Genomic DNA, 11,690 nt, shown 5'->3' on the forward strand with positions numbered 1-11,690 from the left:
AACTTTTGTTTAATTGAAAAGGTTTACACAGTATGACTTTAACCTATGGATACATGTATAGTACCACAATGGAAACAATGGAAATGTGCTTTTTATATTTCTGACTAATAAAGTATTCAATCTTTCAATCTATCAATCAATCAATCAATCAATCAACATATGGGATTAACACTTTATTCGTTGTTGCGCAATGTTTTCCAAAGAAGAGCCAAAGAGATCTTTCATGGAGCAGAATTATGAAAATGTTCACAAGTGCAGGTGTACACACATCAATACAGCGGAAGGAGGAGGGGAGGAAGGAATGGTTAAAGGTGGCAAAGCAGAGACTAGCCTACATGATTTGTGTAATGGAGTAAACAAATTATTGTCATGCCGTTGTTGCCCGAGGTTATCCAACCAAGTGACAGTGCTGTTGAAACCCGAGCAAAGTTTGCGTAAAGACTGTATGGGTGATTACATATACATTTCCATAGAATGAAAATGCTCATGTGTGCAGGTGTACACAAAGCAATATAGTGGAAGGGGAGGAGGATAGAAGGGAATGGTTAGAGGAGGTGAAGTAGAGAGTTCATCATTTGAAGGATTTGCTATCAGGAAGACAGAAGAGACTTCACCAAAACACCCGACTCAGAGATCTGACACTCTCTGCTGGCAGCCAAAACGTGAGATCTCAAGACTCTGAACCCCTATAGTTGCTCCTGGTGAGCAGGTTGTTGCCTTGCATGCCTCCGCCATAGGTGTATGAATGTGTGTGTGTGTGTGTGTGTGTGTGTGTGTGTGTGTGTGTGTGTGTGTGTGTGTGTGTGTGTGTGTGTGTGTGTGTGTGTGTGTGTGTGTGTGTGAATGGGTGAATGTAATGCACAATCTATGCAAAGCGCCTTGGATAAAATAAATGCACCATTTACCATTTACTGTAGATGCATGGTGGGTTAACAGGGTGATCCTGTCTGTACAGACACCTTATTGACCAATTGCAATCTGGTCAGACACAGGTCAAACAAACAAAGCCAGATGTAGGACTGGTTAGCACCTCTCAAAATCATTTTTGACCGCAACACATATGGTAAGTAGAGAGAGAGAGAGAGAGAGAGAGAGAGAGAGAGAGAGAGAGAGAGAGAGAGAGAGAGAGAAAGGGGGGGACAGACAGACAGACAGACAGACAGACAGACAAACATGTGCATTGTGTTCAAATTGTGAGTCATTTAGTCAGTCATAGTGTGTTGTGCAGTGATTTTTATCACACATTGTATTGCTCTATTCTTGACAGTTACATGTGACAAAACACCACACACCTCCACTCAATGAACAAATGAACCAGCAGGGGGAGCCAGTGCAGCTGCTCATGTTGTGTGGAAACTGGAACTTTATTTCATGAATGAAACCTGCTGACTGCTGTAAACAACTGACTTGTGTCCAGGCTGTTGTAATGTTTTGGGTCGATGCCAATTAAGGGCACAAAGGCTCCATGCCAGGGCAGGAAGGGCATCAAATAAAACAATGCTTTGGATCGTTGTATTCAGAATCACAGAGAAGACACAGGTGTGTCTGTCATATTGCCAGGAAATAGACAGAGGAAAACAGTGGGGGCATTTTGAGCGGGGCATCAAGGCCCAGTGGTATAAGTTACTACACTTAAACAATTTCTCCTATACTTTACTTGAGTATGTCCAATTATTTTAATATTTTACCACTAAATCTCAGAGGCAAATATTGTACTTTTACTCCACTACAATTATTTGACAAATGTAGTTACTTTGTAGATCTTTATTATTATTACAAAACACACATTAACCACTTCAGCTCTGTATACATTTCGGCCATTTGAAAATAGCCGATCAACAAGCTCACAATGCGTCATGATGCGACACATTGTGACCTTGTAGATCTGCTATTTTCAAAAGATTCTTTACACTTTTGTACCTACTTTATATTTTGATACAAATACTTTTGTACTTTTACTCAAGTACATTTTGAAATCTGGATCTTTACTTTGTAACAGAGTATTGATACTTTTACTTAAGTAAATAATGTGAGTACTTTTTCCACCACTCAGGGGTGTCCAAACGTTACGCCACATTAGAAAATATTAAAACACCTACATCACCTGACAAAATGTACTTTCGGTCGGACCAAAACAAATTCACATATGCATCGCATTTACAATATTTATCATCATCGATATTTAATATCAATGGTATTTTGTCAGTTGTGTGCTCTGAACAAAACACACATTACCAAATGTAACCAGACGTGCAAAGTCAAAAATACAATAGAATAGCCTTTCTTTGACCCCCTTCAGAATGAGACGACAGGGAACAAGAAATCCTGACAAATTATACTATAAAATATTCTTGTTTGATGATGCGTTTATTGTACAATTTAGGAATGAAGCCACGGGCCGCATACAATTTGTCATCGGGCCGCATTTGGCCCCCAGGCTGCACTTTGAACACCCCTGCCACCACTGGCACCAAGGCCACTGTGGCCTCAGGACAGGTCGTTTTTGATTGGTTTCACTGAAATGAAGGGTTTTGCCCACCACTACATTCCATTCAATCCATTGGACTGGACCACACATGGACAAATGACATCATCAACCTTGCGACCTGAGTTGTCCCTATAGTGAAAGATGAACAATTTCTAATAAGCAGCGCTAAATGCACAGAATCACATGTTTTATTGTCATGATTCACCAGGAGCCTGGATGGCTTGATTCTAGGCTTTAAATAATTGGAAAACCTCCACTGGCTGTCTGTCAGTCAGTCCCTCCGTCTGTCCGTCACATCACGCCACGTCACACTTTTGGCCCTACTTTTATCTCCGGCACTGTTGCCCCTATCCATGCCAAACTTTGCACACACTCCTTGGCTGGCAAACCTAGCGTCACCATGAGGTTGCTTTTTGCAGTGTGTATACATGCGACCTGACCAGGGCAGGAGTTTCATGGAGGCCATGAAGGCCATGGCCGCCGTTGCCCCTCAGTTTGGCCTTGTGCCCCTCAAACCAATGGCCTGACCTGAGGCCACAGTGGCCTTAATGCCCCAGCTGACTGTACCGCTTTCCCCTCTGTCTCTTTCTTGTCAATATGTAGACGGTAGACACCGGTGTCTCTTTCTTGTCATGTAGACACCAGTGTCTTTTGTAGAGATTCTGAAATCTTAACTCCCCCGAGTCCCCATCTTTAAACCAATCCAGAGACTTTTATTGGTGCAGGGCCATCATTTATCTATTTCACTGCAGATTAGGTTCTCATCCCTAACCCTTAAAGATTCAACAAATTCTTTCAATGGACTAAAATCTTGTTTTATTTGATGGCCTTCCTGCCCTGGCACTTGGCCTTTGTTCACCAAAAAATGGACAACACCAAAGGCCAAGTGGCCTTGCCCCTAAAATGACGGAATTCCAGGCCTGGACCTGACGGACGCTTATCTCCCGATTAGGGAGAGGGGAGATAAATATTTTTGGTAATCTCTGTGTGAAAAAAAGAAATTGGCTTTTTTTGGATGGAATGACAAAATGGCCTTCCCTCCTTGAGAGATGCCACGTCAAATACTGTAAGCGACTGCTGATGTCACCACGTTGTCACTTGACCATAATGGACCTTACCTACCGGTATGCCCTTATATGGACTGGGTCGAAGAAGAAGCTGACACATTCCCCTCTGGCGTCCCTGTTATATGCCTATGTGTGGAGATCTGTGATGTCACCAATATGACATCATATAATATGACCTACGGCGCGGGTCGGCGACTACACCTTCTTTAGAGGGACAAGTGGCGCTCAGCCACATGACTATTATTCTCCGGCAGCCAGGTCGAAATGTCGCTTCACAGAGGATTACAACACTTGAAATGTGTTGTTTTCACATCCAGACTCTCAACTCTAAAGAGTCTGTCCACTGTGAGTCAACAACACGACGACGACATGCCTGTAAAGATGGAGGATCCATTCAAGCAGCCGCCCAGAGTCTGTGTTCTCCACGATATCCCAGTGGACTATAAGAACGTTCAGCTGCTGTCCCAGTTCACGTCCCCTCACACGGGCAGAATGTTTGGCCGCCACTTAACGGGCCTGTGCGCGAGGAAACAACGGGAGGTCTCCAAAGCGATCAAAAAGGCCAGAGCAATGGGTTTCATGTCAGTGACCCACAAACACCCTCAGTTCATGAAAGACCCGACCGTCTGTGGTACATCACAGCAGTGGGAATAGGTTTCTGGTGATGGTTTGGTTGTGTTTTAGGCTGTGCGTACAATACAACGCAGTACGGTGTCCCAGGACTTTATAGCTCGAGACCAAAAATATACATGTGATGTCTCCTCGGGCCCAAACTTTCAAAAATACAGATTATTTTATTATTACCGTAGGTCGCCTTTACTATGAAAACCTGCAGCTCATGTGTGTCAGTCAGTCACGCCTCATGTCACACACCATATATGGCCAAGGCAGAATTAATTTCCAAGTGTGACTTGCGTCACGGCAACCACACTGGCAAATCTTTTTTTTTTCTTTTTCATTTGTTTACACACCTAGCTTATCCGAAGGGGGAACTTCAGTTTCAGCTTAACCCATCTGAGTCCTCCCCACAGAGGAGCGCAGAGGGGGGAGTAATTAGGTGTCTTGCTCAGGGACACTTCATCACATTGCTGGGCTGGAATCGTACCTGCGACAACCAGGTGCTCTGGTTCCCCAGGCAGCTCACTAACCACTAGAGATGGAGTTCAAAACAACGGCCGCCAAAAACTTGACATTACAACTGACATGTTTCCATAACATGACGTTAGGATATCACATGCTTGACAAACGTTCATATTTGAATTTACGATTCAAAATACAATGCGTGAAGTCTTTCTCTTTGTGTTTGTGTCAGTCTGCAGAAGACCCCAACACCTTTCTTCAGGTGAGACCACTCAGCCCTGCCGTGATTGTCAGTGAAACCAACTGCACAATTGGAGCCATGCTTGTGTTGACCTTCCCAAAAGAGGACAACTATGCCAGCACGATGTATCTCATGGCGTGGTCAACTTTCACCTCATATACCCCAAGTGCAACAAAAAGACTATGGCCCAAAGGCAAAAAGCTCATCAGGGTTGCACAATGGACTGTATCGGCTGAACCCAGAACTGATCTTAAAGGTGCTGTAAGTGATTTCTTATCTTTGTTAAAATATGTTTTTAAATATCTCTTTCCATAACAATCATTGCTATCTTTGTTCTGTAATGGGGTCTCCCCAGCTCTTGTGTTCTGAAAACATTTCAGGTCAGGTTAGCATTTTCATGCAACCAGGAGAGAACCACAGGTTAAATGAACAAAAATGAGCAGACACTTTAGAAGCTGATTTATGGATATTGTTCATCTCCTGTTTGGATGAAATCGATGCAACTTGTATTGTCTGTATACAAAATTGAAAAGCAGGTCAGTGTGAGCTTGTAGTCCTAATCTAATCTCTCTTTTGGGTTCCGACCAGAAACGTTTGGGAACCATTGCCCTATAGGTCAGAGTGCTGTTTGGGGCGCTGTTGTTTGATTAGGGATGGAGGCTGGAGCTTGTTAATTTGAATTGCACATTATCACATCCCTTTACTGATGCTGCAGGAAAAGTGCTTCTGGTGTCTTCATTTAAGATTTTTCATTATGCTTATTTGAAGAAATTGCTTCTTAATGTAAGATTTTTGGGGCTTATTATTAAGGGGGGAAAATACCCCTAATTACGATCTAAAATATGAGCCCTTGTAAAAGGGCACCAATACACCAATATTTGGGAGAAAATATGCCGTTTTTTACACTCCATTGATAAATGAGGGCCATGTGCTTGGGTGGTTGCCAAACCAAATAGCCTACTGTAGGTACAAAAATATAGAGCTAAAGGCTTAATGTATGTTTTATAATATAATCACTTATCTGCAAAGTAACTAACTAGGGTTTAAATAAATGTAGTGGAGTAAAAGAACAATATTTGGATCCGAGATGTAGTGAAGTAAGTAAAAGTAGGCCTACTGGAAATACTCAAGTAAATTACAAATACCTCAAAATTTTACTTAAGTAGGCTAGCCTACTTATTTCGTTTACACCACTGCCAATTTGGAAACGGTTGGATGGAAACACAAGTGTGCGTTACGCAACTGAACATATAATGTTATAGTGACAGTTTGCTTTTACACACAACAAACGGGGTAATAAAATGTGTTATGTGTCGGCTGTGTGTGTTATTGTTAAGAGGCCGTGGTTCTCACAGCAGAAGGTTGGATGAGGAAGAGAGATATGAAAATGAAGTGCAGTGACTGTTCAGATAGACTGACACACAGCAGCTCACTGTTCACAGCAGACCAAACACAACGGAAACAGTCAAATGAGGAGGCCTGCTCTTCCAGGTGAGATTAAAAAAAACAAAACACTGCTTCTCAACATAGGGCCCGGGGACCGCCACCGGGTCCCTAAATGGACCCTTACGGCGGGTCAGTAACAGTTGTGCACTGGTCAGAGTTAAATTAGCACTGAGGATTCTAGATCGGGGTCCCGGGGATTATACACAAAAGTGGTAAATGGGGGTTTGTGGGCTAATGTTTCCCAAACCCGGATGTGTTTTTTTTTTTGTTACCTATCTTAAAAATTAAAATATATATATGAGACGGAGAGAGTCGCAGCCCCAGCCTTGAAGCCTCAAAAGTCTAGTATCTCCCCCGGACCATCTAGTGGTTAAGATATTGGACTTTCACGCGGGAGACCCGGGTTCGAATCTGTTTGAGGAGGTTCGGATCACCTGCGTTACATATATTATACAGTATCGTATATACATATTCAATACAAAATAAATCTCATCCTTTAGAGTGGTGAAAATAGCAGATTTACAAGCGACGCACACTCAGAGCTATCGACCCCATCAGACCGCTAGATGGTCCCCGGCTCCCCGGGCCAGATGTTGAGAACCCAAGTGCAGATTGAAAAAGAAATCATCATCAGAGGAAAGGGGACGGTGAGGTGTGTGATGTGTGAGGTGTGTGAGGTGTGTGCTCACTGTGTAAGCTGAGGTGTGTGTGCTCTGCGCAGTGAGGAGGAGGAGGGCGATGGAGCAGGACGTACAGGTGATGGATGTCCCACCTTCACGGTGGGACAGGATGGTGATGAGGGACACATGGGGACCACCCTCCTCCTCGGAGGGGGACGCGGCGATGAGGGACAAAGTGCACAGGTGGTTCACAGAGACGCAGGCGCCACGCGTCCTGCGCCAAGGCTCAGTCCCCGACTGGTTCCAAGGATTCACCTCCAGAAAGTAAGTGACAAAGAGAGGTCATCGTAAAGGACACATACTGTACACACAGCTGTTTGTGGGACAGTAAATACAGGGTTCCCACCAATTTTTACCAATTAATGTCCAAAACTTTTCCAAAACTTTTCCAGGATATTTAACCCAATTTCCAGGACTATATAACAATAATTCAGCTCAATAAGAAGTCGCTTACTCCTATGCGACAGGTAGTATATGCCAGTGGTTCTCAACCTTTTCAGGCTGTGACCCCTGAAATAATCATATTTTAACTGGGGACCCGGCACCCTGACAAGCACTAAGAGTTGAGGAATTTTGTATAACACGTTTCTATTGTGAAAATAGCAGATCTACATGCTCATTAGATCGGCTATTATCACAATTTCTGCCTCTAATATTTTACAATTTGGCCAATGTTTAATTTGTCATTTCAGAGGTATTAACAAAATCAATAACAAAGACAATGCATAGCAATTCTTTTCCAGGACCTTCCAGGACCCTTGTTCAATTCCAAAACTTTTCCAGTACTGGAAAAATATTTTTCTAATTTCAAAATATTTCCAGGAATTTCATGACCGTGGGAACCCTGTAAATAGCTTACAATAGGGCTCAGGGGCTGTGCCTGTGACTGTGGATTTCTTTTGTTTTTAGAATCCGATTATGGTTACTTTTTTTCTTTGTTATTGCTATTGCTATGTCAACAACTTAAAGGGGAGAACCACCCCCTTTGAGTTGTTATGTGGAAATAAGAAAAAAGTCCCCCCCTTCTGTGTTGCCTAGGACTGGAGGATTGATGTTGGGGTTTGGCTTGTAAAGTACACCGTGATGACATCATCAATGAAAATGTGTGGTTCTCCCCTTTAAGCCTTATGTTTAAGATTTAAGTCTTATGGTCACTGATTTTCCCCGGATTGTTTCACGCTTGTTTGAAATATGTTTATGTTAGGGTATGTAGGATTTTGCTGTGTGTGTGTGTGTGTGTGTGTGTGTGTGTGTGTGTGTGTGTGTGTGTGTGTGTGTGTGTGTGTGTGTGTGGAGGGGTGTGTGTGTGTGTGTGTGTGTGTGTGTGTGTGTGTGTGTGTGTGTGTGTGTGTGTGTGTGTGTGTGTGTGTGTGTGTGTGTGTGTGTGTGTGTGTGTGTGCGTGTGCGAGAGAGAGAAAGAGAGGTTGACTGACTGACACACAGACAGACAGACATACAGGGCCAGTTTTATTTTTAAACCACATTTGCCTGCCTGTGCCATCATGTAAATGGTTGTGTCCACACCTGTGTGTGTGTGTGTGTGTGTGTGTGTGTGTGTGTGTGTGTGTGTGCGTGCGTGCGTGCGTGCGTGCGTGCGTGCGTGCGTGCGTGCGTGCGTGCGTGCGTGCGTGCGTGCGTGCGTGTGTGCGTACGGGTGATGTGTTGGTGCAGGGATGCAGAGGAGCTGTTGAGAGACCGCAGCCTGGGCTGTTTTCTCATCCGCCTCAGTGATAAAGCCATCGGCTACATTCTGTCCTACAGGTGAGCTCACCTACACAGTGGCGTCACTTCAGAAATAGCTAAGGTATGGCAACATGACTGGTGTCTTCGCGCGCGTGCAAGACACCAGTTATGTTGCCATACCTTAGCAACAGGCATGATACATTTATTTAAGTACATTCTATTTTTTCCCACGTTTCTACGGTTTCTTGGGCTGGATATGGCAGCTTGGAACGGTTGTTCAAGTGCAGCTAAACTTGGTTAGTAAACGTGCCACAATTAACAATAATGAATTGCACCTGTGCAGCTGACTTGAGGAACCTGGGAATAGACCATCTTGTCAAAATGGGGAGAATACCTTGTTAAAGTGACAATTGTTTAACATTTTGCATTTGTAGTTATCTTACTGTAATTTACCAACATAATATCCAGCACAGATAGACAAAGAGACATTCATGGATTTACATTTAAAACGTAACTTTTATTTTCCCCCCTGGACCCAGGGTATGGCAGCTGCATACCCCTGCTACAGTATACCCAATTGACACCCTGCACCTACAGCGGTGGTTCTCAACCTTTTCAGGCTGCGACCCCCCACAATAATCATATTTTAACTGGGGACCCCCCCCCACCCTGACGAGCACTAAGAGTTTAGCCATTACATTTTGTATAACACGGTTCTATTGTGAAAATAGCAGATCTACCAGGCGTTGTGAGCATGTAGATCGGCAGTTTTCACAATTTCTGCCTCTAATATTTGACAATTTGGCTAATGTTTAATTTGTCATTTTAGAGGTATTAAAAAGTTGTATTAAATTGTCTAGAAATATGCAGATAGCCTCTATACACTTAAACGTTCAGAATGTGTCCGATACTGGTGATTCTCAACTGTTTCATTTGTAAGGACTCCCTGAACTCTGAGAGTGTAGCCTACAAATGGAACCAAATGGACCTACAGGTTTTGCAATACTATTGCAAAAAGATATTTTGTCCAATATGTAGAGTATGTTAAAACAATATAGAACTCGTCAAAGGCCATGTCTCACCTATAGACACAGGATCTGACACGAATTTTGACTCAATGGCTCAATGGTAAAAAAAAACAGCACTCGGGAGGAAACCAGGTTCAAATCTGTGGTAGAAGAGGACATTTTCAGAATGAAAAAGAAACAACAACACACTTTTATTAACCATTTAGGCCTAGAATTATTGAATGCTTTAACCAGTGAAAAATAGCAGATATTTTTGAAAAAGTCGTGAAAATATGTGCAAATCTTTGAATATATGTAGGCTATTTTCAAAGCGAAGGTTTGTAACTCAAATTTTGCTTCTGGGGGTCCCTGGAACTAAATATTTTGAGATGCGGGTCCGTGGCCAAATGCATATAATTTTGGGGGTCCTTCACATGAAAAGGTTTGAGAACCACTGACATAGTAGTCTCTCCAGAACAGACTAACTGAGCTCCAGTTAAGTGAAAAGGACCTTTTCTTTGACGATGGCCATATACATAGAAACATAGGGTTTTCAAAAAGTCTTAGAAGGATTCAAAAAACGCTTATAGAATCGGGTCAAAATTCTAATTTTCAAGATTTTTCAAAAATAGCAGATCTACAAGCTCGCAGCGCGGCACCGAGCTTGTATATCTGCTATTTTTCAATATTTAAAGCATAAAATAATCATACGCAATAATGTGTACCCGTTCTGAATGGGTTAACCATTCATCATCCCTAATTTCACTGCCCCTTGTCCTTCCTGTGAAGGGGTCAGGACCGATGCCGCCACTTTGTGATCACCCAGGACCCGGCGGGACTGTTCATCATCACGGGGGACTGCCAGGCTCACCGCAGCCTCCCTGAGCTCATAGAGCACTACAGGACCTGTCCCATCCAGCCCTTTGGAGAGTGTCTCACCTCCTGCTGGAGCCAAGAGGTTCACGGATTGATTGATTGATTGATTGATTGATTGATTGATTGATGATTGATTGATTGATTGAAGGCTTTATTAGAAGTTTGCATAGGAAAATGTACAGTTTCATGACGGTACAGTTCACTGGTACAAGGTCTACTAAAAGGAGATCCATGAAAAGACTAAGCTTATTTCAACAGGAAACCATTTAAGTATCTCATATAACATTGAATGACAGACAAATATAACACAGTACTATGCAGTAGATATGTAAAGAAAAGAAAGGAAAAAAAAGAAAACAGTAAGTCTAAACAAACAGTAAACAAGGAAGGGGCAGGGGAGGGTAGGGTTGGGCTAGGTTTTTACCAGTTGCGAACGGCTGCTGCCTGTAAGTGGTTTTTCAGGGCAATTTTAAAGGATGCTAGTGATCCACACTCCTTTATGGCCTTCGGTAAGGCATTCCACATTTTTGTGGTATAGCAGAAGAACGAGTTTGACCCTTTCTTTGAGTTGACTCTGGGTTGAACGTGATCTGTGGCACTGCCTCTGGTGTTGTAATTATGGACATCCTTAACGTTTATAAAGTATTTTGACAGGTACTTGGGTATCATAGTGGTGTAGTGTATCTTGTACACCAGGCCCATTGCAAGTTGCTGTACTCTGTCATCTACTCTGAGCCACCCCACTCTTAACTGGTGAGTAGCGGTGAGGTGAGTCTGATAGGGAAGGTTAAGCAGGACCCTAATTAGTTTATTTTGGGCTGTTTGGAGTTTAGTTTTTAGGGCTTGTGGGGCGTCACGATACCATACGTGGACTCCGTAGTCAAAGAGGGGCTGGATTATTGCACCAGCTATGGTCTTCACTCTTCAGTGTGTTGAAGTTGACCATTGGGGCGATCCTCTGTAGGAAACGAGTTCGTTGGTTGATTTTTTTTTATTACTTTAGAAGTCATCTTTTCGCTGGAAAGATTAGCTTCAAGGATACATCCTAAGTAAAGAGATTTCGTTTTTTCGTGTTATGACCTTGTCACCCACTTTGATTGTGAAGTTATCTACCTTTTTGAG

The sequence above is a fragment of the Nannobrachium achirus genome (genome assembly GCF_963921795.1).
Source record: "Nannobrachium achirus genome assembly, chromosome: 7".
Lineage (NCBI taxonomy): Eukaryota > Metazoa > Chordata > Actinopteri > Myctophiformes > Myctophidae > Nannobrachium > Nannobrachium achirus.